The 26,345-nt window shown below is 42.7% G+C and overlaps 1 protein-coding gene and 1 long non-coding RNA gene across 4 annotated transcripts in view; one reads left to right on the forward strand and one right to left on the reverse strand.

Moving 5' to 3' along the window:
• NEK11 (NIMA related kinase 11) overlaps window positions 1–26,345 on the reverse strand; it is a 324,686-nt gene that overhangs the window by 6,722 nt on the left and 291,619 nt on the right. The window lies entirely within an intron of this gene.
• LOC115836322 lies at window positions 12,796–25,669 on the forward strand. 3 transcript variants are annotated; one of them, XR_004031288.1, is made up of 4 exons: window positions 12,796–12,833; window positions 12,918–13,703; window positions 21,655–21,769; window positions 22,936–25,669. It is a non-coding gene; the product is annotated as an uncharacterized LOC115836322 (long non-coding RNA). The 3 variants fall into 3 exon arrangements; XR_004031287.1 differs by lacking the exon at window positions 12,796–12,833 and having other exon boundaries at window positions 12,884–13,703; XR_004031286.1 differs by lacking the exons at window positions 12,796–12,833; window positions 12,918–13,703 and having other exon boundaries at window positions 20,632–21,769.

Raw genomic sequence — 26,345 nt, forward strand, 5'->3', positions numbered from 1 at the left:
GAGAGGCCCAGCTCAGGCCAGAGCTCCAGAGGGTGCAAGCCATAAGCTCTGGCAGCTTCTACATGGTATTAAGCCTGCAGTTGCACAGAATGCAAGAGTGCAAGTGGCTTGGAAGCATCTGCCTAGGTTTCAGAGAATGTATGCAAAAGCCTGGTGTTCAGACAGAAGGCTGCTGCAGGGGTGAAGCCCTCACAGAGATACTCTACTGGGGCATTGTGGAAGGAGAATGTAAGGTTGGACCCTCACCCTAGTTCTCAGCCAATGACTTCACCTATTTTCTCCAATGGAAAACCAAAACAATCACATAAACATTCCATTTTCCCAGTACTCAAACTGCCCATTTATTTGGATCAGTAACTATATACTTGGCCTCCTCTTCTGTGTCTAATTAAGGGATCCTCCCTGCTCCTATCAAAGACAAAACTCTACCTGAGTGCTCTGGATCCTGGCCTCTGTCACCATCACAGTGACATTCCCTCCTGCAGTCATCTTCTCTCTTTACCTCACAATCACTTTCTACCTCTACTGGATCATTCCTGTTAGGGTACACACATGACCTGCTATATCTTTTCCTAAACAATAAAACCTCCTTTAACCTCCACATGCCCCAAGGCTCCTCCCCTTCTCAACCCATCACTTTGATCTCTATTCCCAACAAAACTTCTTGAAAGAGTTATGTTTGTTGCTTTTTTACTGCACACTCTTTCACAATCCACTCCTCTTGAGTCTTGGCCCTCTCTTTTTCCCTAAAACTACTCTCACTGTGGTATCAATGACTTTCATATGGCCAATTCCCCTGGTCACTTCTTTGTATACATATATTTTTCCTTTTTAAAAATTGAGGTAAAAGTAATTTATCATAAAATTCCTGTTGTTTACAAATTGGCCAGTCTGAAGTATTTCATTATAGCATCGGAATGGAGTAAAATACTTAAATTTTCTATGTCTTTGGTTTCTTATATTTAAGTGGGGATTTCATACACAGACATACACGCATGCATATACACACACACACACCCCTTATCGTGATAGCTATTATTTTACTATCATGCACGTTATTGTTGCTTTCTCAGTGGTGAACTGCATAGCAATCCTATTTCTGTTAAACTGGAAGCCTCAAACAATTTTGTAGCTCTATCTTGGTTAAGATACTATTTTAGATTTTTTAACTTCTCTGGATGAATTTGAAAAAAAAAAAAAAAGACACCAGGAGACTAGTGACACAGTGGGAGTGAAAAATATGTAATTTCTTAGAAATAATCATGAAAACCTGGTTTACCAGAAAGCCTTAAGAGAACACAGGCACAGTTTAAGGAAACCCTGAAGATGATTTTATGGAATATATGAAATCCCTGCACATCAAATATGTGTGAGTCACTGCAGGAATGGAATGGTACAATGTATTTTACCTTTAATATTGTCATTTCAACAATCATTTGGTGCTAACAAGCATCGGGAATCTTCATTAACGATACATTTTACAGAAAGAGGTTTAAAATTCTCTATGTGTAGTGTTTCAAATGGCTGTCTCTGAATCAGGTGGGCAAAGACAGAACAGCTCTCTCTTCAGAAGCAGGCAGGTAAACTGGTAGAGGCTTCCATAGCCTGCAGCATGCCCAGACAGAGCATGTGCCTTGAAGGCCTCTTTCTGTCAATGGCACTTCCCTCTTTCTCAGTTCACCCTGGGCAGGATCCTGAGTGCAAATGTTGGTTTAATATACTGTTAAAAACCATTTCTAAAAGTATTATTTTAATTGTGACTTAAATACCCACCATCATTCATAATTATAGTAAATGTAAATGAACTAGACTCACTGACTAAAAAACAAAATCCAGCTAGGTGTTGTTACAAGAAATATACCTATAACATGAGGGCATTGAAAGATTGAAAGTAAAATAATTTTTGACAAAGCTACCAGGCAAATAATAACCAAAAGAAATCTAGGGTAGCCATATTAATATGATAAAAATACATTTTAAGTTAAAAAAGCATTATTAGAGATAAAGAAAGTCACTACATAATAATTCAATTAACAAAGAAGAAAAAAAGAATTCTAAATGAGCATGCATCTAATAAAACAGAATCAAAATACATAAAGGACTACAAAGAGAAACTGTCAGATATATTCTCACAATGTTGGATTTTTTTTTTATTGTACTTTAAGTTTTAGGGTACATGTGCACAATGTGCAGGTTTGTTACATATGTATATATGTGCCACGTTGGTGTGCTGCACCCATTAACTCATCATTTAGCATTAGGTGTATCTCCTAATGCTATCCCTCCCCGCTCTCCCCACCCCACAACAGTCCCCAGTGTGTGATGTTCCCCTTCTGTGTCCATGTGTTCTCATTGTTCAGTTCCCACCTATGCGTGAGAACATGCAGTGTTTGGTTTTTTGTCCTTGCAATAGTTTACTGAGACTGATGATTTCCAGTTTCATCCATGTCCCTACAAAGGACATGAACTCATCATTGTTTACGGCTGCATAGTATTCCATGGTGTATATGTGCCACATTTTCTTAATCCAGTCTATCGTTGTTGGACATTTGGGTTGGTTCCAAGTCTTTGCTATTGTGAATAGTGCTGCAATAAACATATGTGTGCATGTGTCTTTATAGCAGCATGATTTATAGTCCTTTGGGTATATACCCAGTAATGGGATGGCTGGGTCAAATGGTATTTCTAGTTCTAGATCCCTGAGGAATCGCCACACTGACTTCCACAATGGTTGAACTAGTTTACGGTCCCACCAACAGTGTAAAAGTGTTCCTATTTCTCCACATCCTCTCCAGGACCTGTTGTTTCCTGACTTTTGAATGATGGCCATTCTAACTGGTGTGAGATGGTATCTCATTGTGGTTTTGATTTGCATGTCTCTGATGGCCAGTGATGATGAGCATTTTTTCATGTATTTTTTGGCTGCATAAATGTCTTCTTTTGAGAAGTGCCTGTTCATACCCTTTGCTCACTTTTTGATGGGGTTGTTTGTTTTTTTCTTGTAAATTTGTTTGAGTTCATTGTAGATTCTGGATATTAGCCCTTTGTCAGATGAATAGGTTGCGAAAATTTTCTCCCATTTTGTAGGTTGCCTGTTCACTCTGATGGTAGTTTCTTTTGCTGTGCAGAAGCTCTTTAGTTTAATTAGATCCCATTCATCAATTTTGGCTTTTGTTGCCATTGCTTTTGGTGTTTTAGACATGAAGTCCTTGCCTATGTCTATGTCCTGAATGGTAATGTCTAGGTTTTCTTCTAGGGTTTTTATGGTTTTAGGTCTACCATTTAAGTCTTTAATCCATCTTGAATTAATTTTTGTATAAGGTGTAAGGAAGGGATCCAGTTTCAGCTTTCTACATATGGCTAGCCAGTTTTCCCAGCACCATTTATTAAATAGGGAATCCTTTCCCCATTGTTTGTTTTTGTCAGGTTTGTCAAAGATCAGATAGTTGTAGATATGTGGTGTTATTTCTGAGGGCTCTGTTCTGTTCCATTGATCTACATCTCTGTTTTGGTACCAGTACCATGCTGTTTTGGTTACTGTAGCCTTGTGGTATAGTTTGAAGTCAGGTAGCATGATGCCTCCAGCTTTGTCCTTTTGGCTTAGGATTGACTTGGCGATGTGGGCTCTTTTTTGGTTCCATATGAACTTTAGTTTTTTCTAATTCTGTGAAGAAAGTCATTGGTAGCTTGATGGGGATGGCATTGAATCTATAAATTAACTTGGGCAGTATGGCCATTTTCAAGATATTGATTCTTCCTACCCATGAGCATGGAATGTTCTTCCATTTGTTTGTATCCTCTTTTATTTCATTGAGCAGTGGTTTGTAGTTCTCTTTGAAGAGGTCCTTCACATCCCTTGTAAGTTGGATTCTTAGGTATTTTATTCTCTTTGAAGCAATTGTGAATGGGAGTTCACTCATGATTTGGCTTTCTGTTTGTCTGTTATTGGTGTATAAGAATGCTTGTGATTTTTGTACATTGATTTTGTATCCTGAGACTTTGCTGAAGTTGCTAATCAGCTTAAGGAGATTTTGGGCTGAGACAATGGGGTTTTCTAGATATACAATCATGTCATCTGCAAACAGGGACAATTTGACTTCCTTTTTTCCTAACTGAATATCCTTTATTTCCTTCTCCTGCCTAATTGCCCTGGCCAGAACTTCCAGCACTATGTTGAATAGGAGTGGGGAGAGAGGGCATCCCTGTCTGTGCCAGTTTTCAAAGGGAATGCTTCCAGTTTTTTCCCATTCAGTATGATATTGGCTGTGGGTTTGTCATAGATAGCTCTTATTATTTTGAGATACGTCCCACCAATACCTAATTTATTGAGAGTTTTTAGCATGAAGGGTTGTTGAATTTTGTCAAAGGCCTTTTCTGCATCTATTGAGATAATCATGTGGTTTTTGTCTTTGGTTCTGTTTATATGCGGGATTACATTTATTGATTTGCATATGTTGAACCAGCCTTGCATCCCAGGGATGAAGCCCACTTGATCATGGTGTATAAGCTTTTTGATGTGCTGCTGGATTCGGTTTGCCAGTATTTTATTGAGGATTTTTGCATCAATGTTCATCAAGGATATTGGTCTAAAATTCTCTTTTTTGGTTGTGTCTCTGCCAGGCTTTGGTATCAGGATGATGCTGGCCTCATAAAATGAGTTAGGGAGGATTCCCTCTTTTTCTATCGATTGGAATAGTTTCAGAAGGAATGGTACCAGTTCCACCTTGTACCTCTGGTAGAATTCGGCTGTGAATCCATCTGGTCCTGGACTCTTTTTGGTTGGTAAGCTATTGATTATTGCCACAATTTCAGAGCCTGTTATTGGTATATTCAGAGATTGAACTTCTTCCTGGTTTAGTCTTGCGAGGGTGTATGTGTTGAGGAATTTATCCATTTCTTCTAGATTTTCTAGTTTATTTGCATAGAGGTGTTTGTAGTATTCTCTGATGGTAGTTTGTATTTCTGTGAGATCAGTGGTGAGATCCCCTTTATCATTTTTTATTGCGTCTATTTGATTTTTCTCTTTTCTTCTTTATTAGTCTTGCTAATGGTCTATCAATTTTGTTGATCTTTTCAAAAAACCAGCTCCTGGATTCATTAATTTTTTGAAGGGTTTTTTGTGTCTCTACTTCCTTCAGTTCTGCTCTGATTTTAGTTATTTCTTGCCTTCTGCTAGCTTTTGAATGTGTTTGCTCTTGCTTCTCTAGTTCTTTTAATTTTGATGTTAGGGTGTCAATTTTGGATCTTTCCTGCTTTCTCTTTTGGGCATTTAGTTCTATAAATTTCCCTCTACACACTGCTTTGAATGTGTCCCAGAGATTCTGGTATGTTGTGTCTTTGTTCTCCTTGGTTTCAAAGAACATGTTTATTTCCGCTTTCATTTCGTTATGTACCCAGTAGTCATTCAGGAGCAGGTTGTTCAGTTTCCATATAGTTGAGCAGTTTTGAGTAAGTTTCTTAATCCCGAGTTCTAGTTTGATTGTACTGTGGTCTGAGAGACAGTTTGTTATAATTTCTGTTCTTTTACATTTGCTGAGGAGAGCTTTACTTCCAACTATGTGGTCAATTTTGGAATAGGTGTGGTGTGGTGCTGAAAAAAATGTATATTCTGTTGATTTGGGGTGGAGAGTTCTGTAGATGTCTATTAGGTCTGCTTGGTGCAGAGCTGAGTTCAATTCCTGGGTATCCTTGTTAACTTTCTGTCTCATTGATCTGTCTAGTGTTGAAAGTGGGGTGTTAAAGTCTCCCATTATTATTGTGTGGGAGTCTAAGTCTCTCTGTAGGTCACTCAGGACTTGCTTTATGAATCTGGGTGCTCCTGTATTGGGTGTATATATATTTAGGATAGTTAGCTCTTCTTGTTGAATTGATCCCTTTACCATTATGTAATGGCCTTCTTTCTCTCTTTTGATCTTTGTTGGTTTAAAGTCTGTTTTATCAGAGACTAGGATTGCAACCCCTCCCTTTTTTTGTTTTCCATTTGCTTGATAGATCTTCCTCCATCCCTTCATTTTGAGCCTATGTGTGTCTCTGCACATGAGATGGGTTTCCTGAATACAGCACAGTGATGAGTCTTGACTCTTTATCCAATTTGCCAGTCTGTGTCTTTTACTTGGAGCATTTAGCCCATTTACATTTAAGGTTAATATTGTTATGTGTGAATTTGATCCTGTCATTATGATGCTAGCTGGTTATTTTGCTTGTTAGTTGATGCACTTTCTTCCTAGCCTCGATGGTCTTTACAATTTGGCACATTATTGCAGTGGCTGGTACTGGTTGTTCCTTTCCATCTTTAGTGCTTCCCTCAGTAGCTCTTTTAGGGCAGGCCTGGTAGTGACAAAATCTCAGCATTTGATTGTCTGTAAGGTATTTTATTTCTCCTTCACTTATGAAGCCTAGTTTGGCTGGATATGAAATTCTGGGTTGAAAATTCTTTTCTTTAAGAATTTTGAATATCGGCCCCCACTCTCTTCTGGCTTGTAGAGTTTGTGCTGAGAGATCCGCTGTTAGTCTGATGGGCTTCCCTTTGTGGGTAACCCGACCTTTCTCTCTGGCTGCCCTTAACATTTTTTCCTTCATTTCAACTTTGGTGAATCTGACAATTATGTGTCTTGGAGTTGCTCTTCTCGAGGAGTGTCTTTGTGGTATTCTCTGTATTTCCTGAATCTGAATGTTGGCCTGCCTTGCTAGATTGGGGAAGTTCTCCTGGATAATATCCTGCAGAGTGTTTTCCAACTTGGTTCCATTCTCCCCGTCACTTTTAGGTACACCAATCAGACGTAGATTTGGTCTTTTCACATAGTCCCATATTTCTTGGAGGCTTTGTTCATTGCTTTTTATTCTTTTTTCTCTAAACTTCCCTTCTCGCTTCATTTCATTCATTTCATCTTCCATCACTGATACCCTTTCTTCCAGTTGATCGCATCAGCTCCTGAGGCTTCTGCATTCTTCACGTAGTTCTCGAGCCTTGGCTTTCAGCTCCATCAGCTCCTTTAAGCACTTCTCTGTATTGGTTATTCTAGTTATACTTTCGTCGAATTCTTTTTCAAAGTTTTTAACTTCTTTGCCTTTGGCTTGAATTTCTTCCTGTAGCTCGGAGTAGTTTGATCGTCTGAAGGCTTCTTCTCTCAATTCGTCAAAGTCATTCTCTGCCCAGCTTTGTTCCGTTGCTGGTGAAGAACTGCGTTCCTTTGGAGGAGGAGAGGCACTCTTCTTTTTAGCGTTTCCAGTTTTTCTGCTCTGTTTTTTCTCCATCTTTGTGGTTTTATATACTTGTGGTCTTTTATGATGGTGATGTACAGACGGGTTTTTGGTGTGGATGTCCTTTGTGTTTGTTAGTTTTCCTTCTAACAGACAGGACCCTCAGCTGCAGGTCTGTTGGAGTTAGCTAGAGGTCCACTCCAGACCCTGTTTGCCTGGGTGTCAGCAGCAGTGGCTGCAGAACAGTGGATTTTTGTGAACCGCGAATGCTGCTGCCTGATCATTCCTCTGGAAGTTTTGTCTCAGAGGAGTACCCAGCCGTGTGAGGTGTCAGTCTGCCCCTACTGGGGGATGCCTCCCAGTTAGGCTGCTCGGGGGTCAGGGACCCACTTGAGGCAGTCTGCCTGTTCTCAGATCTCCAGCTGTGTGCTGGGAGAACCACTACTCTCTTCAAAGCTGTCAGACAGGGACATTAAAGTCTGCAGAGGTTCCTACTGTCTTTTTGTTTGTCTGTGCCCTGCCCCTAGAGGTGGAGCCTACAGAGGCCGGCAGGCTTCCTTGAGCTGTGGTGGGCTCCACCCAGTTCGAGCTTCCTGGCTGCTTTGTTTACCTAATCAAGCCTGGGCAGTGGCGGGCACCCCTCCCCCAGCCTCGCTGCCGCCTTGCAGTTTAATCTCAGACTGCTGTGCTAGCAATGAGCGAGACTCCATGGGTGTAGGACCCTCTGAGCCAGATGCGGGATATAATCTCCTGGTGTGCTGTTTTTTAAGCCTGTTGGAAAAGCGCAGTATTAGGGTGGGAGTGACCCGATTTTCCAGGTGCCGTCTGTCACCCATTTCTTTGACTAGGAAAGGGAACTCCCTGACCCCTTGCGCTTCCCGAGTGAGGCAATCCCTCACCCTGCTTCAGCTCACACATGGTGTGCTTCACCCAATGTCCTGTGCCCACTGTCTGGCACTCCCTAGTGAGATGAACCCAGTACCTCAGATGGAAATGCAGAAATCACCCGTCTTCTGTGTCGCTCACGCTGGGAGCTGTAGAGCAGAGCTGTTCCTATTTGGCCATCTTGGCTCCACCCACAATGTTGGATTTTAATATACCTTGCTCAGTTATTGATAAGTGAAGCATTCAAAATATTAGTAGTGATAGAAAATATCTGAATAACATACTTAATAAGCTGAACTTAATAGATACACATAGAGCAAGACATTCTTCCCAGGCTCTCATGTAACATTTGCAAAAACTGACCATGTGCTAGACAATTTAAGCCTCAATAAATGCTGAATAATTGGTTTCATATAAAATCTAATGTCTGACCACAATAAAATTGTTACAAATCTGTAATAAAAATTAAAGATTTACACATGTGAGTAAATTTAAAAATAATACATTCTAAATAAATTATGGGTCAAAAACAAAACCAGTCATTCCATAAACAAACTCATTTTAGGCTGACAGAAAAGCTATAGGTGTTCCAGTCTTGGAATATTGCCGTGTAAATTTATTCCAATATTTGGAAAACACACTATATTAGTTCTGCAATGATGCATTTGAATTTTTAGGATTCATCAGTAGAAAATTCAATTTAAGAGGACTCTCTTGCTGTTATCTAACATGTGAGAAGGGAGGGCAGTATTCTCTGTGCTGTTCAAATTAAAAGAGTTCCTATGTTTCCTTTTTCAAAGAGAGGGACATGGGGTGGCAGGAACTATTCCTTTAGTTGGGTATCTCAAATAAAAAGAACTTATATTTTCATTTTTTTCTATTTCTTTCTATGGTGCATTTCCTTCCTAAATTTTATCATTTTTTTCAAGAATCAAAAGGCTTTTAAGTTTTTTAGGGATTGCCAAACATCATTGTAGTCCAAATACTTCATTTACAGGTTGTTTTGTCCAAGATTGAATTGGCAGTTGGGGACAAATAGGGGACTAGAGTCCAGGTTTCGGGACTCTCAGGACAGTGCTCATTGGGCTGGATAATGGTCCCTTGACACAGGAGTCCTGAAGGAGGGTTCCCTAATGTTCCAAAATTTGAACTACTTGGAGTCACATCCCGAATATGTGTTTGGCTGACTCCCTTGCTGATGAAAAACTATTAAACACCAAGAAAGCTCTTCTTCTCTCCCCTGCCCATTTCCTCCAAACTCAATCTCTCATCCTCCAAATTCCTTTGCTTACCTCTTCCTGTGCTTACCTTTCATTTATAAAAAATTCATTTTTTCACATCTACTTATTTGCCCATCAATTATAGACTATGCTGTGTGCCCTCTAATTTATCTCTATCTCATAAGGGCTCTAAACAGTAGAGCCATAGCTGCTTAGTTTTATAAGGATAATTTCTAAAATGTCCTCATATTTTAAATATTATTTTAATTTTGAATCAATCCCATACTTACAGAAAAGTTACAGGAATAGTATAAAGAACTCATTTGTCCCTGAGTCTTTTGAGAATAAGTTGCTACCCCAATGTCCCCCACTCATACTTCTTGTGTATTTTCTATGAATAAAAACACTTCTATATAACCACAGAACTGCCACCAAAATCAGAAAATTCACATTAATAGATCTGATTCTCTTATCTTGTATATGAAAACATTCAGATTTCCCCCAATTGTCCAGTAACACTGCCTTATAACAAAGCATTCAAAATAATCATGAGTTCAATTTACTTGTCATGTCTCTTTAGTTTCCTTCAGTTATCTGGATGCTAGAATGTCCCTCAATTTGCATTGCTCATGCCTTTGGGATTTACCAGCTCTTACCCTCTGGCCATCCATCCTTTTATGTATTAGCCTAAAGGATGACTTCAGAAGTAGTGTCTTTCATTATCTTAGGGCATTATTAGAGAGCTTCACCTACACCAACTCAAGAAGGTTCTTACTGCTCTTGAGTAAAAACAAAGCCCTGATAGTAACAGGAGAGGGGTCTTGCCACTTCCAGGTGCCTACTAATGATTCTTCCATGCAATCTGTTCCTGTTGTTCCTGTTTACTGTAAGCAACAAGTACTCCTCTTAGGGAACGGAAGCAGCTTGTGAAGTGTTTCCAGAAGCTCAGAATACAATGCTTTGTCCGAAATATTTCCCTGTACCCCCACCATCACACTTTATAAATCCCACCAGTGAAGGGTCCATTCACACAGCTGAAGAAATCACTTCTCAAAGCAGCTGTTAGCTTCTTAGGATAAGGTTCAGGGGCTGCAAAGATGAGCACAGTGAAAAGACCAAAGCCCCGTCAGACACTCTAAGTGCTGTCTGGGATTCTGCCACCAACTTTCTGGGTGGCACTGGCTGAGTGACTTTCACTTTTCGGAGCCTCAGTTACTTCATCTGCAATGTAGACTAACTGATTTCTAAGGATTCCTTCAGCTCTAAATGTTCAGCTTCAATTATAAGTGAGAGCTCAGGAAGACATTCTTTGCTTATAGGTGATCGATAATTATTTGTTGAAAAAATGAAGTAAAAAATGACTTAAAAGCCAGAAGAAAATAGACACTTTGTGAGTCATGAATTTCACTCTTTTCAAAAATAATATCTGAGTAAGCAAATTCTTTTTAAGGGCTTTCAATCATGAGTAATTCTTGCTCAGGGAAAGGAGGGGAAAATAGAAGAAAACTTGTTTTTTAAAGAGTCTGTTAAGTACCAGGAACGTTTTGTTTTTATTTCATCTTTGTGGGAGTCCCTCTTTTATTTTTTATATATTTTTTAAATTGATAAAAAATATATATAACAAAATTTCTTCTTTTGAATGTACAGCTCTATGAGTTTTCACAAACTCATTCAGCCATCTAACTCACACCTCAACTGAGATACAGAGCAATTTCATCACACTCCAGAATTCTCTCATATCCTTTTGTAACCAAGTCCTCCCTCCACCCCTTGGTGATAACTGACCTGTTTTTGTTCCTTCAGTTTTGCCTTTTCCAGAATGTCATATGAATGGAATCATTCAGAATGTAGCTTTTAAAGAACTGGTGCCTTTCACTTAATATAGCGTCTTTGAGATTCATCTAAACTGCTGTACTATAATTTGTTCCTTTTATTGCTGATCAGTGTTTCACTGTATGGATGTGCTGCAGTTGGTTTATCCATTCATAGTTGACCAATATTTGGGTTGTTCCTAGTTTTTGAAGATTGTGAATAAAGTTGCTATATGTATTCATATGTAGGTTTTTGTGTGGACATATATTTTCACTTGACTTGGATAAATACCTAGGAGTGGAATTTCTGGGTTGTATGGTAAGTGTATATTTAACTTTATAAGAAACTGCTTATTGCTTCTCAGCCGTTTGGCGAAGATCAAGTGTGAAGAAACCACTCAACTGTTTTCCAAAGCGGATGTTCCATTTTGCATTCCCACCAGCAGTGTATGACAGTCTTAGTTGCTCCATATCCTTGCCAGACTTAGTATTAAAAAAAAAAAAAAAAAAAAAACAGCTGGGCGCAGTGGCTCACACCTGTAATCCCAACACTTTGGGAGGCTGAGGCCAGTGGATCAGGAGGTCAGGAGATCAAGATCATCCTGGCCAATATGGTGAAACCCCGTCTCTACTAAAAATACAAAAATAAGCAGGCATGGCGGTGTGTGCCTGTAGTCCCAGCTACTCAGGAGGCTGAGGCAGGAGAATTGCTTGAACTCAGGAGATGGAGGCTGCAGTGAGCCGAGATCGTGCCACTGCAGTGAGCTGAGATCACACCACTGCACTCCAGCTCACTCCAGTTTTTTAATGTGTTATTTACACAATCATATGAGGTATGTGATATAACTCCTGTTCCACAGTTGAAGAAACTGAGGCACAGATGTTAAGTATCTTAACCACTAAATGGCACTACATGGCTGCGGGGGGGTTGGGTTCAGATTGATTCTCATTCAGGCTTTGCTCCTAGCTAGCTGTGCAGTCTAGTCACTCAATTCTCTAGGCCAGTCACTGTCTTCCTTTATAAATGAAGACATTAACTTCTGGAACAATCTCTAAGCTGATTTTTAATATCTATTAATTCTTAACAAACTGGAGACATTGCTAATGGTTTAATGGATACATGGAAGGTCATTATCATCTAATATTCATTACTCAAGCCCCCAAATTTACAAGGATTTTTAAAGCATCAGAACTTAAAAATATCTACTGATAAATGGTTGTGTATAAAATTAGTCCACCTTGAAAACTGCCTCTTTGCTGAATGCTAGTTTCTATCTCTGTCCGTCACACTAAGAGTTCTGTTACCAGTGAGCTGTGACAAGGTAAACACAAAGTGCAAATGCAAAGTAAACTGACTTCATTAAAATGGCATTGCAAAACTTGCAGATGCAGGATTCCTCATAGTGTATGAATGTGTCCCCCAAGGTTCACGTGTTGGAAACTTAATCCCCATTGCAGCAGTGTTAAGAGGTGGGACCTTTAAGAAGTAATTTGGCCTTCAGGGCTCTGCCTTATGAATGGATTAATGCTGTTATTATGGGAATGGTTAGTTATTGTAGGAGTGGTTTCCTAATAAAAGGATGATTTTGCCCCCCCCCCTTCTTTCTCTCTTTTCCCCTCTCTCTTGCCCTTCCAACTTCTGCCATGGGATGATGCAGCAAGATGGCCCTTACCAGATGCTGGCACCTTGATATTTGACTTCCCAGCCTCCAGAACTGTGAGAAACAAATTTCTTTTTTTTTTTTTTTTTAACAAATTTCTTTTCTTTATAAATTACTCAGACTGTGGTGTTCTGTTACAGCAACACAAAATGGACTACATGAAGAAAACCATGTTGGAATCTTGTGCTGTCATTGATAAGAAAGGATCTGAGCATTAGGTCAATTACCAAAAAACTGAAAAATCAGTAACAATGATGACAGACTCTTCAAATAGGATGATTTAAATTTTAGGAAATTGGAAGAAGACTCTGAGAAACTTAACAAGGTCCTCCAATATTTTCCCCAAAATTATCTTCTCTGATTTGACTATGCTTGTTCCTCCATATCTCCATGATCGCTAGACTACTTCTGTCCTCTATCCACATTCTCTCCCAAGGTGGGTCATCTAGTTTCATGGCTTTAAATCCTCCCTTAAACTGTTGGTTCTCAAATATGCACTTGTCACTTTTCTCCTAAACTCCAGACTCATGTATTCAACTACCTACTTGACACTTCTGTGTGGATGTCTAGTAGGTAATAATCTTAGAATTATTGTGCCCTGTCAAATTCCTGCTCTTCCCTCTAAAATATCTTGATACTATTCAGTCTTCCCCATTTCTGTTTATGTCAGTTCCTGCTCAGGTCAAAAACCTCTGAGTTATCTTTGATTCCTCTCTTTCTCTCACATTCTAGTAGTCCAGTTTCTTCCATAATCAGATCAATTAGTAAGCCCTACCAGTTCCATTTTTAAAATGTAACTAGGATCCCAACACTTCTCACCATTTCCCCTACTACTCTGTCTCCCACCTGATTCTTTCAGTAGCCACTCGATTCGTTTCCTGCTTCCACCCTCACTAATCTAGTCTATTGTCAACTCAGCAGCCACGGTAAGCCTACTTTCACTTCTCTGCTCAAAACTCTATTGGACTCTTCATCTCAGAGTAAAGGTCTTTCCAGTGGTATTACAATATCCAATCATATCTGAAAGGGGCCGGGCAAGGATCAGACTACACCAGTTGCAGTCAAGAGATCTTTATTGGAGGTATCGGGCACCACATGCAGGGAAGGAAGAAGAAGGAGAGAGAGAGAGAGGGGCTGCCTGGGCGCCAGTTTTTATATTGCTGGGGGCTACGTGGACGTACGTGATTGGGGTTAGAGGCGGGGCTTGGGGAAAGACGGGAGGTGTTTCTTTCTGATTGGTCCTCCTTTGGCAGGCCTGTATCGAGGAGGAAGAAGAACCCAGAACCAGCGCCATTAAGGTACCCCTGTTGCCTAACATTCCTCCCTTTTTTGTTTTTTAAAAAGTGGGGAAATGGGCGTTGTAGTTCGTCTAGCTACTTCCTGCTGAACAGGGGCATTGTGGGGGAGGGGTATGGGAGGATTGTGAGGGTTATGGACAGGGCACAGTAGGAGTATAAGGCCAAGTAGTAGGGCGCTATATATGAACGCCTCCTCGGGTGTGAAGTCTATGAATGTTCCTTGTAGGTATAGGTCGTCCAAGGCCGTGAGCCAGCCAAGGGGCAGGGAGGGGTCTGCGATGAGCCAGCTGTCTGTGCGGAGGTCATCTAGGAACTGGTGGAACCGAGACATTGGGTGTTGGACCTAGGTTTAGCCCAGAAGGAAAAGAGAATGATAGTTATTTAGAGTGTTTGGCAGACCCGACCCTGGAAATGGCTGGATGAGGGATGTTGGATGAGGGGTTATTATGGTAGATCTTATCTGACGCTTGGGTGACTGGTGTCGGCTGACTGGCGTATTGGTCATTGACGTATTTAGAAGGGTGTGAGGCCATCTCTGGAGTCCTCTGCATCTTCTAAAAGTTGGTAATTTCTGAGGAGAAGCTGGTTAAAGGTTTGGTTAGAGATGGAGCTGATTTGTAACATCAGAAACGATGAAGTTAGTAGTGGGGGCAGAGGAGTTATTGGCAGGCATTGACTCAGATAAGGGGACGGCGGCAAGAGGGGGCTTGTTGAGGTTACAAGAAACAGTCGACAGTGGGGACTTTGGAGGTATTTAGTTGTGTTCTCCTGTGCTTTGACTGTGAAAAGGTAATAGGGCTGTGAAGGGGGTTCGCTGGTGGAGGAAGGTGAAAAGATGTGGGAGGTGGTAAGCCAGAGGAGAGGACTAAGGATATGCATGAGGGTGGGGTGTTAGTCTTCAGTAATGGGGGGAAGTGAGGGAGAGATGCGGATTTTGAGAGGGTTGTTGGGTATTGGCTTGCAGGTATATGTTGTAAAGAAGGGGGAAGCAGTTTGGCTCTTCGTATGATCTGGGTTGGTAGCCGGTTTCAACCTGGAAATGTGAAGCCAAGGTGTTAGATGTCCTGGTGATTCTTGGAGTCTAGCAGCCGTAGGAGTACAGAATATGATCTGGAGGGGTACTCTCCACTTTGGGGCTAGAGATATAGATGATGTAGGGCTGGGTAGGGAGTAGAACACCCATTCCCCCGGCTTAAGGGGAAAGGAGGGTTGGGTGTGAGTAGTATCAGGCAAAAGACCCTCCTGTCGCTTCCACAATTCACACCGGATGAAAGACAGGAGAGGATAGCTAATATCTTGTGGGGCCTTCCAAGGAGTGGGACTGATACCTGGTGGGAGGGCAGGTCGGCCGTACATGATTTCAAAAGGGGACAGAAGGGTGGGTTTTTTCGGGAGGACCCGAAGTTTAAATAGAGCTGTAGGTAGTAACTTTACCCAGTCTAGGTGTAATTCAAGGGTGAGCTTAGTTAAGATTTCTTTAAGAGTTCGGTTGATTCTCTCAACTTTCCCTGAGGATTGGGGGTGATATGGGATATGGAAGTGCCAGGGTATGTTGAGAGCTGTTGCTATATTTTGTGAGACTTGGGATGTAAACTCAGGACAGTTGTCAGTTTGAAGGGAGGAGGGGATCCCAAACTGTGGGATGATTTCAGATAGGAGAATTGAAGCAACTGCACCCGCTCTTTTGTTGGTAGTTGGGAAAGCTTCAACCCATCCTGAGAAGGTGTCAACTAGGACTAGAAGGTAGTTAAGTTTTTTAACTGAGGGCGTGTGGGTAAAATCAAGTTGCCAATCGCTTCCTGGGGGTGTCCTCTGGCTTGGTGAGTAGGGAAAGATCCTGGCCTTAAAGGGGTTTGTGGGTTAGTGCGTTGGCAGATGTTACATGTGGACGTGAGCTGTTTGAGGAATTGTAAGTCAGAGGAGTCTAGGGTAAAGAAAGAGGTGAGGAACACTTTCAATGCTTGGGGGCTAGTATGGAAAATAGAATGAAGATATGTGAAAAGAGCATGTCTTGACGGATCAGCGGGTTGAGTTGGCAGGTGGGGGTCTGATGGCTCTGTGGTGGCTAGCATTATGGTGGATGATGAGTTGATAGGGCTGCTTGTCGGGCCTCTTGATCTGCTTTGTTATTGCCTTGGGTTATGGGGGAGGAGTCAACTTGATGGGACTTGCAGTGGGTGATCCCGATTTTGGTGGGAAGTAAAGAGGCTTGAAGGAGACGAGTGATGAGGGTGGCGTTGGTGATGGAAGTCCCTTTGGTTGTAAGTAACCCTCTTTCTTTCCAGATAGCCGAGTGAGAAAGGAGGATATGGAAGACATATTTAGAATCTGTATAAAGTGTAAGTGAGGTGTCTGCCGCTACCTCGAAAGCACGAGTGGCAGCAATGAGTTCTGCTTATTGATTAGTGGTATTAGGTGGTAGGGATTTTGCCTCTATGGTTTGGGTTAGAGAGACTATGGCATATCCTGCAAGGCGCTGTCCCTGTAACATGAAAGAGCTGCCATCTGTGAACCATGTGTGGTCAGGGCAATTTAAGGTCCTTCTGTAATGTGAGGTGGACAAGGGAGGAGGGATTCCAGGATCTCAATGCAGTTGTGTTGAGGAGGATGATGAGTGAGTGGTAAGAGAGTGGCAGGATTGAGGGGAGCACATGGCTGGAAGGAAATAGTTGGGTCATGAAGAAAGGAGACTAGAAGTGATAGTATGCGACAAGGAGGAAAGGTCTGCAAGCTCTTATATGTGAGGAGATCCTTAAGTTGATGGGGAGAGACGATGACAATGCTTGCCCCAAAGGTGAGTTTTTTTTATTCTAAGAGCAGGAGGTAGGCCGCTGCTAAGGCCCGGAGGCAGGGGGCCTGTCCTCGCATGGTGGGGTCTAGCTGTTTGGACAGGTATGCAATGGCAGCAAATGTGGGTCCCTGCATTTGTCCTAGGACTCCCAGAGCTAGGCCATTGTGCTCATGTACATATAGGATGAAGGGTTTTTGGAGATTCGGGTGATGTAAGGCTGGGGCTTTTAGAAGAGCCTGTTGGAGTGCTTGAAAAGGTTGTGTGACAGTAGTATCTAGGGGCTCAGATGGGGCTCTGCGGGACAGCGCATAAAGTGGTTTTGCTAGGAGAGAGCAGTTGGGAATCCATGTTCTGAAGTACCCTGCAAGTCCTAGAAATGAGAGAAGTTCTTGTTTTGGTTCTGGGGACGGGGAGACTTCGGATGAAGCACTTTCAGTCTAAGGTGATAGCCTTTGAATTGTGGGAGAGGAGGACTCCTAAATAGGTTACTTGTGGTGAGGAAAGTTGAACTTTAAGAGGGGACACTCGGTACCCTTTATCTGCTAGGAAGTTGAGGAGAGAAATAGTGTCGGTTTGAGAGACTGTTAAAGAAGGACTGCATAGGAGGAGATCATCATCTACATATTGTACGAGAGTGGATTGAGGGAGATGAAGTTGTTTGAGATCTGAGGCAAGGGTTTGGCCAAAAATATGGGGGCTGTCCCAAAACCCTTGGGGGAGTACTGTCCATGTTAGCTGTTGTGATTGTTGGGTATCTGGGTCAGTCCAAGTGAAGGCAAAGAGGTCCTGGGATTGAGGGGAGAGGGGAATGGTGAAAAAGACATCTTTAAGGTCTACTACTGAGAAATATGTAGTATCGGGCAGGATAGAGGAGAGGAGAGTGTAGGGGTTAGGAACTAAAGGGTGGATGGGCTTGACAGCCTCATTGATAAGCTGCAGATCTTGAACTAGGCGGAACTTCCCATTTGGTTTTTTTACAGCTAGAATGGGGGTATTGAATGGGGAGTGAGTTGGCCTAAAGAATCCCTTTTTCAGAAGGTCAGAGATTATAGGTTGTATTCCTCTGAGGCTTGAGGCAGGAAGAGGGTATTGAGGTTGACAGGGAAAGTGATGTGGGTTTTTGAGGAGTATTTGTATGGGGGTGCATTGTGCTAATGAGGGGGTGGTGGTATCCCAGACTGAGGGGTTTACGCTTAATGGGAGCAGAGGCAGAAGGGGGTGGGAGCTTGGTCAATGGAGGTGGCTACTAAGGTGATGAGCTTGGGAGGGCGATAGGGTGGAAAGTAATGGAAGTCTTGAACTTAGAAAGGATATCTCTTCCTAGCAAAGGGAGGGGGCATTGGGGCATAACTAAAAACCTGTGGGAGAAAATGTGGCCTGAGAAGGAGCAGGACAGGGGAGGAGTGGCTCTGGGGTGTATGGTTTGGCCTCCAACCCCGACTATGGGAGATCCAAAAATGGAAGTGACACCCCAAAACTCCCGCAAAACTGAGAAAGTAGCTCCGGTATTGAGGAGAAAGGTGACGAGACGCCCATCGACTGTTAGAGAGACCCTGGGCTCCTGCGAGGTGATGATATGTTGGGAGAGGAGTCCCAAGGCCCCGTCAGTGTTTGATAGCCAATCCCAGAAGGTCTGGGGTTGGGTTGGGGGTTGACCCGGCCCCCCTTCAGGGACCAGGGCAATCCACGGCCCAATGGCCAGGCTGGTGGCATTTTGGACGGGGGTGGCTGGGGGGCCTGGGATTGGGGCACTCTCGGACCCAATGTCCTTCTCTTCCATGCTTAAAGCAGGGCCCAGGGGGCTGGCGCTGAGAGTGGGCGGATGGCGATTTACAGCTGCCCGCTCCTGAGGTGGAACGAGGAGAGGCTTGGAGAGCTTGAGCCAACATTTGGTACTTTTGTCTCCTAGCTTTCTCGTCTCGGTTGTGGTACACCTTGAATGCCGTTGCTAGGATCTCGGTCTGCAGGGTAAAGGGGCCTCTGTCTAGCTTCTTTACTTTGGCTCTAATGTCTGGGAAGCTTTGCGCAAAAAAATGAGACATGAGAAGCTGCCTGCCATCAGGGGCTTCTGGGTCTATGTTGGTGTATTGTTGGAGTGCCTGTGTAAGGCAGTCAAGAAAGGCGGATGGGTTTTCATGTTTCTTTTGTATGATTTCGTGAAGTTTTTCAAAGTTGACTGCCTTTTGGGCTGCTTTACGCAGCCCAGTTATTAAACAGGTGGCGAAGTGGTCCCGGGCAGCGACGCCATTTTGGGTGTTGTAATCCCAGTTAGGCTCCTGTTCGGGGACCGCTTGCGCCCCTATGGGCAGGGCTGGGGTTGATGGACCTGGTCTGCATAAGTGCGGGCTTGCTCCCAGACCCGTCTGCGCTCCTCAGGGAGAAGGGTATTAGAGAGGATCATGTAGATATCGTGGAAAGTGAGACTATAGACTTGGAGAATGTATTGGAACTCTTTGATATAGGAAGCAGAGTTAGAGGTGTAAGAAAGAACCTAAGCATTTTTCAATTTGAGATAGGTCGGCCATGGAGAAAGGAACATGGACCCGGATGATCCCTTCCGCCCCCGCAACTTCCCTAAGAGGGGCAAGGACGGGGGGGTGTGACTTGGAACGATTGGTGGGGGGGGCTGAAGGAGAATGTTGAGGGCAGTGGGAGGGAGGAGGAACCGCAAAGGGGGGCAGGGGTGGGGGAGATTGGGTGGAACGTTGGGCGGTAACTGCAAGATGAGGTGGAGGGTGGTAATAAGGGGGAGGTTTGTCAGCCGGATCAAAATCAGGAGCAGAGGGAGACGCTGGCAGTTTGAGAGCTGCAATAAGGTGTTGTGTCTTACAAGGGAGACAGAGGTTGGGTTTGTCCAGTAAGAGAAAGAAACCGTGAACGTAGGGGATCTCTGCCCATTTTCCTGCTCGCTCACAATAATTGTAGAGATCTCGGAGAAGGTTGGGATCAAGGGACCCATAAGCGGGCCATCTGTTTTGGTTGTCTAGGGGGTAGGTGGGCCAGTTTTGAGTGCAAAATTTAATCAGGCATGTAGGTTTGAGATCAGCAGCCAAACCGAGGGATGATAAGTTATCTAAAAGGCATTGTAAGGGAGAGTCAGCCGGCAGGGATGCAGAGGCTCCCATTGTGGAAGGGAAGGTTTGTGGAAATGTATGGCAAAGGGCTGAGTAGGGCATCCCCTATCAGCCGATTACCATGTCGTGAGTCAGAACTCTCGAGTTGGTCATCACCAAAACGAAAGGACTGAGAGGCCTGTAAAGGCCGAGGGCCGTGGGCCACCTGGTACCAGGATTTTCAGAGTGAGAAGGGGAAGGGACCTAGGCCTGGTGAGCGAGGAGGAGGAGGAAAGAGCCCTGTTCCCTGTGGGCCGAGTCTGGAATAAGTTTATGGTGGCCTCACGGGCGGCTGGGATAGGCACCGGCCGACTAATGTCCGATACCGGAAGGGGAAACTTACCGAGATGAGGCCAGTGTTGGGTGGAGAGGTCGGTGAACAGGAAAATGGGCGAAGACCGGCCGGGGTCTGGACCGAGCCCGAAGAGGGATCGGGATCCCACGGAAGGGTGGGGTGTTCCCGATCCAAGTCACGGCACCAATGAAAGGGGCCGGGCAAGGATCAGACTACGCTGGTTGCAGTCAAGAGATCTTTATTGGAGGTATCGGGCACCACACGCAGGGAAGGAAGAAGAAGAAGAGAGAGAGAGAGGCTGCCTGGGCACCAGTTTTTATATTGCTACGTGGGCATATTTATATTGCTACGTGGGGGCTACGTGGACATACGTGATTGGGGTTAGAGGCGGGGCTTGGGGAAAGGCGGGAGGTGTTTCTTTCTGATTGGTCCTCCTTTGGCAGGCCTGTATCGAGGAGGAAGAAGAACCCGGAACCAGCGCCATTAAGGTACTCCTGTTGCCTCACAATATCTCTCCAGATTGCCTACCTTCCTCCCCTCACTCTCTCCATTCCAGCTGCACTGGCTCCTTGCTCTTCTTTGAACACATTAGGCACATCCTGCTCCGAGACATTTGTACTTGATGTTCCCTCTAACTAGAATGCTCTTTCTCTGGATATCCATAAGTTTCTCTCCTCATCACCTTCAAATCTTTTCCCTCATGTCATCCTCTCAGAGAGACATATTCTGACCACCCTCTTTAAACTGTAATCTTTACCAATATTCTGTACTACTTATTCACCATCTCTGCTTTTGTATTTTCTTCTTAGTACTTGCTACTTTCCAGCATGATCTGCTTTTCCCTAATATTTTATGATTTATCAATCACCCATTAGAATATAAGGTCCATGAAAACACGAAAAATATTTTTTTTTTTTTTGACTGATCCCACTACCTAGAACAGTGCTTCTTGGTGCATAGTAATTACTCAATAAATATTTGTTGGATGAATGAATGAGTAGATGTCTTGAAAGTAAAATAGGAAGGAATATGGTGATGTCATACAATTTTATTAAAAAATATATGCATCCCTAGTATTCTAAGAATTAGCACATAGTAAAATTATAGCCTAATTTTATAAACTCTAAAATCACTTTTATGGTTTTTAGCTGCTGTTTTTCAAGACAAAACTCCAAACAAGTACAGTTTTCAGTATTCCTTATGATATATTCATCATTATTTCAAATGAACTGGCTTTATGGGGCCTGCACAATCATCTTTAGATAAAAATGACCTCTTTTATTTCTGGGTGACTAGACACAAGCCTTAATTTTTAAAAAGGAATTCTATGCAGAAGGGACAGTGTTTCTTCCTGTCTTCTTTCACACTTTGCACACCCAGGCCATCTGGAGTGAAACTGAAGTTTGCCCAGAGCTGCTGGAAGCCCCAGCTGCCCTGCTGCCCACGGAGTCCTCTGAGAAGGACGACTCCAGAGGCCCTCAACTCCTTGGAGGAGGTAAGCAGCCAACACAGTGTTGTTCAACAGATGCCACCGTCTGCCATGTAAGTTAAATAAGGCAGACAGCAGCAGCTAAGGGGATTTTAGCCTCCTGTTCTAAACAGTATTTTAGCTTAACAGCAGAAAATGTTTAACATATTCCCCCCGTCCTAGAAAAACAAGCAATTTATCTTCAGGGAGAGGGAGAAAAAGCACTTTCCACCATTCTGATGGGTCATCAAGTTTAAAAGTTCTCTTATCCCTAAACCTTTAGAGAAACTAACAAAGTATGTTTCCCTTTCTCTGGAGGTTATTTACCTTGCAAATTGTTTGTCTGCCCAGAAGTGCTACAATAATGGCTACATATATATTTTTGTTTCCAGATTCATTAATGATGTTAGAAGTGTAAAACTAAAAGCAGAAGACTTTTGTTTTCAAGATTGCTCCCCAGCTAGGCTTGGTGACCCATGAAAGCAGAGGACCTTTCTGAGTTATCTTTGTACCCTGCACAGTCCTGGCACAAAATAGCACCTAAGTCATTCATTTAGCAAATTTTTTAAAACAATATTCCTGTCATGACACATTCAGCAATTATTTATTTATTTACTTATTTATATTATTTTTAGAAACAGGGTCTTGCTCTGTCACCCTGGCTGGAGTGCAGTGGTGCGATCATAGCTGCAACCTCGACCTCCCAGGCTTAAGTGATCCTCCCACCTCAGCCTGTAGAATAGCTGGGACTACAGGAATACACCACCACAACCCAGCTCATTTTTAAAAAAATTTTTGTAGAGACAAGGGTGTCTTGCTATGTTTCCCAGGCTGGTCTCAAACTCCTAGCCTCAAGCAATCTTCTCATGCTGGCCCCCCAAATCACTAGAAGTACAGGCATGAGGCACCATGCTTGGCTATAAGCACATTTTTAATGAGCACTTAGTATGTGCCACATGCTGCAGATGTAGCCACAAGCCTCTGACTTCACAGAACCCATATTAAACAAGTAAACAAATAAGGCAATTTTAGATTTTTTTTTCAGTGCTACAAAATAAAAACAGGGAAATAGAGAGTGGAGAACAGGACTTTGAGAAGAAAGTCTGGAATCCCCAAGAAGGTGGGTGTCAGAAAAGAGATTTCTGAGGGATTTGGCACAGACCCCCACTTTTTTTTTTTTTTTCAACAACCAGGCCCTGGAATTTGAACCACCATCTTCTGGACTGACTCAAATGCAGAGGAAGCCAGGCCTGCTGCTAACATTTCTGAGAGGTGGCAAGAGTATAAATGGAGATCCACATATGTATAAATAAAGAGTGTCAATCAAGCTAACAAACTGTTTAATAAAATATGATCTACCCTCTTAGCTTGACAAATCAACTTTTCAAACACCTGGAAGAACAAGTTTGCACTCAGGATTCTCAGACTCCTCAGAGTTCTGCACTGGGATGTGGAAGGGCTGTGCAAGCCAGCCCTTGGGTCCCTGATCCCTGCCTCCTGGCCTGTGCCCGTCTCTTCTCAGCCTGGCTCCAACTCCCATTGAGAGGAAGTTCTTGTACACATATGATATGCAGCCCCTATGTCTAATATTTATCCATACCTTCTGCAAACAGCCACTGTGTGACCACACTTAGGCTTCCCAGGGGTCTGCAAACTGACAATACAGACAAAGGGAACCAAGGCAGAGGCTCACAGACTGTAGAAATGGGCTTGGGGCCATTTGGGCAGAGACTTGTGGAATCCCAGGTAAGCAGGGCATCTTAGTTTGCTTGTGTTGCTTAAACAAAATACTATGGACGAGGTAATTTATAAATATTAGAATTTACTTCTCAGAGTTCTGGAGGCTGGGAAGTCAAAGGTCCAGGTCAAGGTGCTAGCAGATTTGCTGTCTGGTGGGAGCTGCTCCCTCTGCTTCCAAGATGGCACTTTTTTGCTGTGTCCTCTGGAGGGGAAGAAAGCTTAGATGGGCAAAAGGGGGCAATTATCTCTCTGAGACCTCTTTTGTAAAGGTATTAATCCATTCCTGAGGCTCTGCCCTCATGACTTAATCACTTTCCCAAAATCACATCTCTTAATACTACCTCAGTGAAGATTAAGTTTCTTTATGAATTTTGAAGGGGTCACATTCAAGCCACAGCACAGAGCATGACCTAGCAGAGGAGATGCAAGCTCTGGGTGTGCAAGTCCCCTTTGCTCCATGGACGTGGCTGGCGGGTACCTCTCTATAGCACAGGGCCCAGAGCACCCTTCTTGCCTTGGGTTTAGGGATAGTATAGGTGGTGGTGGTGAGGCTACTTTTGCTCATTAAGAAAAGCCTCTTTGAGGGGTGGGACTGAGAATGACATTTGAATGGAAACTTGAATCATAAAGATGAGTCATCCAAGCCAAGACTTGGGAGAAGGGCATTCCTAAGTGAGAGAAGAGGATATGCCCAGCTCTCATAAGCTCTAAGGAAGAGTCACCAACTGGGATGGGTGGAGCCTAATTAAGAGGAGAAGAATGGTAAGAGATGAGGTGAGATGGTCAGGCAGGAGCAGGGAGCCTGGAGGTCAGGTAAGGGGGCTTGACTTTGCCATGGGTGCAATGGGAAGCCTCTGGAGGGTTGATACGATTTGAATTCTGTTACAGCACGATCACTCTGGGTGCTGTGTGAAATGGATGAATAACAAGGAGCTGCAGCCAAGAGCAAATCAACAGAAGCACCACTCAAAATGCCTCAATACCCATTACATAAGGATTCTTGTGGTTAATTCTTCCCCAAAATTTAGAGCCAAGAAAAATCCAGCTCTCCTACTGAGAGTTGTAGATTAGAGCTTCTGTTTCTACTCTACAAACAAATGTGTGCAATGTCTTTTCATGACAATTCCAACTTTATCATAAGGCTGTCTACTAAGAAACCAGTAGGCAGGTTTCTCTTCTTGTGTAGACCACCTGAAAGCTCATAGCTGAGTTTGCACTTATTTGCAGAGTAAACTGCTCATTTGTCAATCTGGCATCCAATCACAACTTTTTAGCTAACTACCTATATGTTTTCATAAACTTTTCTCACATAGTATACATTTTAAATAAATAACAATAGCAATTACTCATATAAGTAGTAACAACTTGAGACTGGCATCTGTCTAGTGGTTCTTTCACCAGTGTGTACACTGGAATTTTTGTTTGTTTTGTTTTTTGATGTTTGTACATTGTAATTGCAGGACAGGTAGTAAGAAGATTTTAAATTCACATTAGCTTTGCTACCACTAAATTATGGTGACTGTTTCTAATTTGCAAACAAATGTATGCAATCTCTTTTTATGATTATCCCGACTTCATCATAAGGTTGTTATATTTTAAGACATATGAAAAGGTATAAAGTATAATACAGTGAATACACATATATCTAACTCCCAGTTTAAGAAATAAAACATTAGCAAATACAGCAGAAGCTCCATGAATTCCCCTCCCAAATCATACTCCCTTCCCACCCGCCATCCAAGCCAAGACTTGGGAGGGCATTCCTAAGTGAGAGAAGAGGATATGCCCAGTCTCTATTCTGAGACTGGTGTTTATCACCACCAAGAATTAAAAAAATACTTTTACTATATATACACAAGTATGTACCCCTTAGAAATGAGTAGTAGTACTGTTTTGTGTGTCTTTACACTTTAAGTAAATGGTATAAGTTTTTTCTTGTTTTTGCTCAAAATTGTTGATATTTATGCCCTTTGATTCTATAGCTGATTGACTTTCACTGTGAATCATTCCATCATTATTTCTATATTAATTCTCCTGCTGAAGTACGTTTCAGGTTGTTTCTATTCCTCTCCTGATCCCCCTCCCCCAACACACATGCTTTTATTAATAAATCTGCTGGAACATTCTTGCATACATCTCCTTGGTTGTGTTGTATCATAAACCACAAAATACACTGAGCTTTTCAGACACAGGTTCTACATTGTCATTATTTTCAGATTGATTTACCATTGCTCATATTCAATCCTTTAGAATGGCCTCAAGAGGATATTTTATAATAACGGAGCATAATCCAGAGAGGGACAGAGTAATTTTAAAAATCAGAATTATAGAATTGTTTCAAATCCCTGTAAGGTACCAAGGAGCTCACCTAATCGAACACCTTCATTTTATGGACAAGAAAACCAATGCTCAGAGGGGGAAGGAGTTGTCTAGTAGTGAGCACTGGGCTATCGGGGGAAGCAGATACTTTCATTGAGCCTCCACTGTGATGGACATGTGTACAAATCATAAAAATAAACTCCTTGCTTTCCCTTCTGTTCTCTAAGCCTTACTAAACAATGTGCCATGAAACATAGCCCACTTGATGAAGTCCTTCCTGAATGAATTACAATTGTGCTTCCTTTATCAATTCAAGCCACACTTTTTTTTCATTTTTGAAGAGTCAGTTTCACCACAGCTTTACTGAAGTAGAAGCAAAGATCAGAAGATAAAATAGATTTCTTTACCAAGCGTAACTAGAATAACTAGATTTACAAAGGACAATTCTTTAAAAATCACAAAGGAGAAAATAGAGCATAAAGTTGGAAGAATTTCTCAGAGCAAGGATGAGTTCCCATGACTGGGAAACTATTCAGTTTCCTTA

Source organism: Nomascus leucogenys, chromosome 8 (assembly GCF_006542625.1).
Source record: "Nomascus leucogenys isolate Asia chromosome 8, Asia_NLE_v1, whole genome shotgun sequence".
Lineage (NCBI taxonomy): Eukaryota > Metazoa > Chordata > Mammalia > Primates > Hylobatidae > Nomascus > Nomascus leucogenys.